Source organism: Cherax quadricarinatus, chromosome 46 (assembly GCF_038502225.1).
Source record: "Cherax quadricarinatus isolate ZL_2023a chromosome 46, ASM3850222v1, whole genome shotgun sequence".
Classification (NCBI taxonomy): domain Eukaryota; kingdom Metazoa; phylum Arthropoda; class Malacostraca; order Decapoda; family Parastacidae; genus Cherax; species Cherax quadricarinatus.
Window position 1 is genome coordinate 13,138,239 of NC_091337.1, and position 8,120 is coordinate 13,146,358.

An 8,120-nucleotide genomic window follows, 5' to 3' on the forward strand; every position below is an offset into this window, starting at 1 on the left:
TGTAAGATGTCATCTTAGAAGTTCTTGAGAGAAAAGGCCAGCAATCCTACCACAAGGACCCCAATGGAAATGAGTCAATGACTTTTTTGGGGGGTTATCTTAGGTAAGTTACACATATGTTACTATGGCTGAAAGAGACTCGAACCTACGAACCTTAGGACAAGGTACGCAGTGCTTTACCAATCTACCCACACTGGACAATACCAGTGTGGGTAGATTGGTAAAGCACTGCGTACTTTGTCCTAAAGTTCGTAGGTTCGAGTCTCCTTCAGCCAGAGATCAGTGTTTGTGTATATTTCGCCTGCTCTCGTGAATTCCTTGCATATGTTACTATGTATAATAATTTGCAACTGTATTTATACGTACCTGTACCTAGATACAATTATTAAAGCAAAATTTTGAACACGCTGTCTTTTCACACTCATATTACAAATGACAATGGCAGTACAGCTATGCTGCTAACAATAACAATATATAATTTTCATTAACTGTAATTTTGTGTTTAATATTTATAAAAAATATATACTGATTTGTTTCTGAATGAAAAATCAATTAAATTTAAAGTTACTATGCTGTATGACCATATACAATATAGTGACTTCAGCTCCTGTTGGCCAGCGAGAACGATATGCAAACAATAACAAACCCAGGTTACTTAAGTAGGTGTTTTTTTTTTATTGTTGTTAACGCACATCGGCCGTTTCCCACCAAGGCAGGGTGACCCGAAAAAGAAGAAATCCTTTCATCGTCTTCATTCACTCCATCACTGTTTTGCCAGAGGCGTGCCTACACTACAGTTAAAAAAACTGCAACATATTAACACCCCTCGTTCAGAATGCAGGCACTGTACTTCCCATCTCCAGGACTACGTCCGGCTAACCGGTTTCCCTGAACCCCTTCATAAATGTTACTTTGCTCACACTCCAACAGTATGTCGTGTCATAAATACCATTCGTCTCCACTCGCTCCTATCTAACACGCTCACTCACGCTTTCTGGAAGACCAAGCCCCTCGCATACATAAGAACATAAGAATGTAGGAACACTGCAGAAGGCCTACTGGCCCATACGAGGCAGGTCCTTATCAAAACGATCTCTACCTAAAGCTACTCAAGAAACAACTCCCGCACCCCCCAACACCAATCAAACCCAGCCCCTCCCACTCATATATTTGTCCAGTCTCTTCTTAAAGCTACCCAAGGTCCTAGCCTCTATCACCCCACTGGGAAGACTGTTCCACGCATCTACAACTCTGTTAGAAAACCAGTACTTACCTATGTCCTTTCTAAATCTAAATTTATCCAACTTAAATCCATTATTCCTGGTTCTTACCTGGTTCGACACCCTCAGTACTTTATTAATGTCTCCCTTGTTTATGCCCGTCACCCACTTATACACTTCAATGATATCTCCCCTCATTCTACGCCTCTCCAGAGAGTGGAGATTTAAGGCTTTAAGTCTATCTTCATACGGGAGGTTCCTTACACAGTAAATAATTTTAGTCATTCTTCTCTGTATGTTCTCTAATGAGTCTATGTCCATCCTGTAGTAAGGGGACCAAAACTGAGCAGCATAATCTAAATGAGGCCTCACTAGTGATGTATAGAGCTGTAAAATAACTTTAGGACTTCTGTTACTTATACTTCTTGAGATAAATCCAAGGTTGAGGGACTGATTACCTCATTCTCCTCCTGTTCTTCAAGTTTCTCCTACGTATGGACTGATGAAGCCACTGTGTGGCGAAACGTTTCCTCCAACCATTCCTTGGACGACCCATATCCCGCCTTCCTCCCACTACAGATTTATATGCCCTCCAAGTCATTCTATTTTGCAGTCACTATGATTATTATTATTATTATTATTATTATTATTATTATTATTATTAACCCATTACACTTGAGCAAGTGGTATATGTTGTATGCTAGGGGTGTATAGAACCAGCCTAAAACCTCACCTATATGGCTAACACAATAGGGATTAAGTCACGACTCACCTCGGCCTTGATCATTTACATCCCATTTCCCTGGTGCTACAGATACAGATTTAGTTTCCCCTGATTAAAATAGTCATGAACATCAAAATGGTATACAATACCGACAGGTTGTTAGGTAAGACACATATGCAACAGTTAGACAACTTTATTCCGAAACGTTTCGCCTACACAGTAGGCTTCTTCAGTCGAATACAGAAAGTAGGCAGGAACAGTAGAGATGTGAAGACGATGTAATCAGTCCATCACCCTTGTAGTCGTAGAATTTGAGGTTGTCAGTCCCTCGGCCTGGAGAAGTTCAGTTCCATAGTCAGGAACTGTCTGAAGATCAAGCGACAGTGCGGAGACTTAAATACTGTCGGAAGGAGAGGTGCAGAGTAGTAGTAGTAGTAGTAGTAGTAGTAGTAGTAGTAGTAGTAGTAGTAGTAGTAGTAGTAGTAGTAGTAGTAGTAGTGAGAATGTAGTGAGAGGTCATGTCCCTCTCAGATCCAACACTTCTCACTTGAAAAGCTTGTCCAAGGTGTTTTCTGTACCAAGATGCCATGTGTTGCAGTGTCTGACAAGATGAACATCAAAATGGTATACAATACCGACAGGTTGTTAGGTAAGACACATATGCAACAGTTAGACAACTTTATTCCGAAACGTTTCGCCTACCCAGTAGGCTTCGACTGAAGAAGCCTACTGGGTAGGCGAAACGTTTCGGAATAAAGTTGTCTAACTGTTGCATATGTGTCTTACCTAACAACCTGTCGGTATTGTATACCATTTTGATGTTCATCTTGTCAGACACTGCAACACATGGCATCTTGGTACAGAAAACACCTTGGACAAGCTTTTCAAGTGAGAAGTGTTGGATCTGAGAGGGACATGACCTCTCACTACATTCTCACTACTACTACTACTACTACTACTACTACTACTACTACTACTACTACTACTACTACTACTACTACTACTACTACTACTACTACTACTCTGCACCTCTCCTTCCGACAGTATTTAAGTCTCCGCACTGTCGCTTGATCTTCAGACAGTTCCTGACTATGGAACTGAACTTCTCCAGGCCGAGGGACTGACAACCTCAAATTCTACGACTACAAGGGTGATGGACTGATTACATCGTCTTCACATCTCTACTGTTCCTGCCTACTTTCTGTATTCGACTGAAGAAGCCTACTGTGTAGGCGAAACGTTTCGGAATAAAGTTGTCTAACTGTTGCATATGTGTCTTACCTAACAAAATAGTCATAATACCTAGTCGTTTATGCTAACTCGTACGTGCTGTTTTCTAGCTCTTCAGTCATTACTTCTATGTGTTCTTTTACTACACTCGACGGGTGTTCCGGCTTGATACACATAAATACTGGGTACAACGTAGCGCAGTAGTGTGCTCGGCTCACAACAGAAAGTACCAGGAATAGAACCCTTGGAAAGATGTTAAGTATGCAGCCCATCCTCTTAACTCCCATAAATATCTACGTATATGGATTCTCACAGATGGTTTATAGAAAAATTCTCGGTTAGGTTGGATTAGGTTGTCCTCTGTAGCCAAGTCTCCTAACACCTGTTGCCCCTGTTAACTAACAATAAATATTCTATTATATGAAGTGCTAAACCCGTGTGGGCTATTCAGCACCAGTAATCTAGGCTCGATCTTTCGTTTGCTAATTGTCAGATGGACGCGCTAATCTCGCAGCCAGTCAGATTATGGGAAGCAATATATAGATTCCCAGTAGTTAGTCCACTGTTGAGTCGCATCCTGGGCTAGAGCCAAAAAAAAATGCACAATGGAAATAAGCCACACTGCTTTTTTGGTTATTAACCCCTCTGGATTACTTATCCGAAGTCTGTTTTTATCCAGGTTCAATACGCGTTTATTTTTTAAATGTCTTATAGTAACATGCGTAAATTAATTCAGGATCACCCACGAATGCCAAACAATATAAACTAGCCACAGCTACTGCCCCTGGTTAACTCGCAACAAAAGATACCTGGGAGTTGGTAGACTGTCGGGGAGGTTCCCCTTGGGGAAAGATCAAGTAAGGACTCCAAAGGAAATACGTCCCATTGATAGACTTTATAGGGTTATCCAGGGTTACTATCCCTCCTGGGTTAATAAATGAGCAGTCGTCTTTTTCCTCATCTTTTTCCTCATCACTGACTTTTTTGGGTTATCCTAGGTTCTCTACACATATGCTGATATGTATGATAATTCTATGTAACTGTATTTGTGTATACCTGAATAAACTTACTTACTTACAGTCCTCAACACATAATTATAGTTCAGTCAAAAAAATCATGCTATATGGTTTTGTTGGGTAAACCATGATTAAGTTTTCAAAACTTATACGTTTAAAAGGCAAACATTTAAAAGAAATTATATCAGGTTTGCAATGTAAAACATCTGTAAATTAAACCCTAACAGAATTTACTTATGTAATAATACTAGTTTCCTTCAAGCATTCAGCAAAGTAAAACTTAATTCGCCCCACCTTAAGGGAGGTTTCTTGGCACGGGTAAGGGGCTCTTGATCCAAGGAATTGAACTTTATCTCCCCTTCCTTGGATTGAACCTAACTGCCTTCCATTACCACTGGTGCTGTGTGACTCCTACGGCTTTAGTGCTTCCCATTTGAATATATGCTAGTGTACAGCCGTTGCCTTTTATATATATCTATATCAATGAACTGAAGGGTAACTATGCGCTTGGGAAATAGATGGTAATCAGCTTTGATCCAAGGTACGGTAGTGATGCTCCAATTCTTTGGATCAAGAGCCCTTCAGAGGCATTTTAAGTTAGTAATAGCTAATGCTAAGTCGTGCGGGCGAGCCATGGTTCCTGGGTACCTACTTCTCTTGGACGTCTGAAGTGATCCACTCTTCTCTGATGTTCTAACACTCAAATTCTTGTATAAACCACCTGAACACGATTCGTCTGTGTAATCCTTGTCAAGAATGTGATGCACTGATGCTGTGAGAGGTGTCCAGAACGGCACACTCACTAGCACAGCACTGAGAGAGGAGCGTGATACACTACCCCAACTCCACAGTCAGATGCACACTGCTTCCTCCAGCCAACCCTCCAGTCAGTGGCCACAACTTGTGCTACGCCCACTACCCCGCGCCCCACTGCTAACATGTAGCTCTTACTGCTACGCTAACATGTAGCGCTTACTGCTACGCTAACATGTAGCTGTTACTGCTGCGTTAACATGTAGCTCTTACTGCTACGCTAATACATACCTCTTACTGTTGCTCTAACATTGATGCTACTGCTACGCTAATACATACCTCTTACTGTTGCTCTAACATTGGTGCTACTGCTACGCTAACATTGGTGCTACTATTACGCTAACATTGGTGCGACTGCTACGCTAACATTGGTGCTACTACTACGCTAACATTGGTGCTACTACTACGCTAACATTGGCGCTACTACTACGCTAACATTGGTGTTACTACTACGCTAACATTGGTGCTACTACTACGCTAACATTGGTGCTACTGCTACGCTAATATACAGCTTTTACTGCTATGCTGACATATAGCTTACTGCTACCGTAACATGTAGCTCTTACTGGTATGCTAACATGAAACTCTTCCTACTACATTTAATGCATAGCTCTTACTGCTACGCTAACATTTAGCTCTTACTGGTATGCTAACATATACTTTTTCACTGCTATACTGACATAAAGCTCATATAAGCTAACGTATAGCTCTTATCGCAACACTAACATAGTCTCTGCCGCTATACTAACAGCTCTTAATGCTATGCTCACATTTAGCTGTTACCTCTATATTCACATATAAAATACTGCTGCAAGCCTACTGGCCCATGCTAGACAGGTCTAACTCTCATAGTTCTTCTATACTTTCGCTGCCGCTATAGAGCTTTACTGTAAGTCATAAATCAACAAGCCTCATTAAGCGGAAATACACGTATATGCCCGAAATGCTATGCATCATAATAGTTCAACCTGTAACTCTGATTTGTGTAAAAAAATCCATAGGGATTACATAACACCTGGGGAATGGGAGGCATTCAGAGGGAAGGGAAGGATAATTCCATTATTATAATTATGGAGAAGCATTAAACCCGTAGGACTATACAGCGCCTGTGGGGGGAACGGAAAGTATAATATAAGGAACTGGAAAACAGATCCAATTCCCTAGATCAAAAGCCCTCTCACCAGCGTCAAGGAACCTCCCGTGAGAGGAGGATAATTCCAGTTCCTTGAATCAAGAGCCCTTCATTGGGATCAAGATACTCCGCTTGTTAATTACTAAATTATTTATGTATTCAAACGTTAGGTCGTCATTTTTAGAAAAGACATTCCCTTCAAGCCTTGTTGAAGGTGGACTCTTGATCCAAGGAATTGGAGCTGGTCTCCCCTTTCTCTGATCATACTTGATTACCTCCCAGTCTCTAGACGATATGACTCCCCCTACAGGTCTAGCTCTTCCTCATGAATATAATAAATTACATTGACTATAGTCTGCATATTACATTTTATCTAAAGAAATGTTGAAAACAAGCCTTAACTGGAACGTTTCGCGGTGTACACCTTTAGTATGTTTCGTTGTGTAGAGCTTTATCAAGTCATATTTCGTTCTGTGTAAAACATTATCGTCGTGAATAACAAAAAAAGGCACAATATCGTGACTGGAACGATACACAAATAACCCGCACATAAAAGAGAGAAGCTTACGACGACGTTTTGGTCCGACTTGGACCATTTACAAAGTCACGAAACGTCGTCGTAAGCTTCTCTCTTTTATGTGCGGGTTATTTGTGTATTATCGTCGTGTTTTGCTCCGTGTAGAGCCTCATGTTTCGCCCAGCGCAATATCAAGTAATGTTTCGCTGTGTAGAGCTTTAGCAAGCCATAACTTGATAAAGCTCTCCATAGAACAAAACGTTGTCCCACTAAAAGCTTATTCTTCACATTGGTCTTGCTTCACTGTTGTTGGCAGTGCGCCATTTATGTGCTTCAGTAAGATTAGATAGGTACACCTACACATAAATCATTACATAAATTATCATACATATTAACATACGTGTAAATTACCTAGGATACACCCCCCCCCCAAAAAAAAAAAATCAAATTGACTTATTTCCTCAAATGTATTTCAGGAAGACAGACTTGTAGGACGTCCCTTGAGAAGCAGTGGAAGCTGGAACCGAATTTCATTTATTTAAAACTACAAACACATCTAGTTATCCCGTTTATGCTCTTGATGGGAGGGAATGGCGCCTTGTTGTTGCTGAAGGGCTCTTGATCCCTGGAATCAGAAAGCAATGAAGGAGTAATATACAGAAGATAAAGTCTTAAAATAAATATGAATGAATATAAGAACAAATTGTAAAAAATAATATAAGGAATATTTTACTGCTGACCTTGTATCAAGCTTTGGATTTAGAAAATTAGTAAGAAAGCGATCCCTTCCATTCCTTGGATGGCCACTATGGGTTTAGCGCTTTTTCGTGATAAATATATTCCATTCATAAGACCATCCACAGCGGACATTAATGGAGTTGGTTACGTTGATAGCGACGGGGCTAAGAGACACTTAATTCCATAAAATGCTGCTCTTCCTTACCAAGTGTGCTAGTTAACTGCTGTCAGGATAGTAATTTTCATCTATAGCATTGAAGTACCGACATTAAAATATATATAAATCACAAGAGAAGCGAGTACAAAGCCAAGAGAGAATCAGCTGAGTGAGGTGGCGGGAATCTGATGGCTCGCTGCCGGGACCATCACAACCCCGTTTAAATTACCAATGCCATTTTCCAAATTATTCACTAATTAATATGGCCTTTAGGTCCCAAAATACTGAAAATAAAATATTTTGTGCTTCCTTTATTAGAGTATCTGATTTTGGTGTTGTATAACATGTTAGTGTATCTTAAGTTGAGAGTCTGGGTCGCTTGCCTGCCAGACTTACGAAATCACTCCTACCCACCTCCAACACCGTTCACATCTGCTAACTTGTCTATGATTTGTCAGTAATATCACTATAATTTTTTATCCATAACTGTGGAATCTTCTTTCCCAAGTAATATATTACTACTAATCAGCATTGTTGAGCAACAAATTCGTCTAAGAGTAACACCGGCTGCTG

General features: G+C 40.5%; 1 protein-coding gene and 1 long non-coding RNA gene across 11 annotated transcripts in view; both read right to left on the reverse strand.

Annotated features, from left to right (window-relative positions):
- LanB1 (laminin subunit beta-1) overlaps nucleotides 1–5,101 on the reverse strand; it is a 229,242-nt gene extending 224,141 nt beyond the window's left edge. For 5 of the 10 annotated variants that reach the window (XM_070094540.1, XM_070094536.1, XM_070094535.1 and 2 more), the window contains exon 1: nucleotides 4,843–5,101. The gene's annotated coding sequence lies outside the window, so the exon portion shown is untranslated. The remainder of the gene's footprint in view (nucleotides 1–4,842) is intronic. The other 5 variants (XM_070094543.1, XM_070094542.1, XM_070094541.1 and 2 more) reach the window with 2 other exon arrangements.
- Nucleotides 5,102–7,170: 2,069 nt separating this feature from the next.
- Nucleotides 7,171–7,737, reverse strand: LOC138854012 (uncharacterized). Its single transcript, XR_011393191.1, has 2 exons — nucleotides 7,393–7,737; nucleotides 7,171–7,277 (listed from the first exon to the last, which is right to left on the reverse strand). It is a non-coding gene; the product is annotated as an uncharacterized lncRNA (long non-coding RNA).
- Between the last annotated feature and the right edge of the window lie 383 nt (nucleotides 7,738–8,120).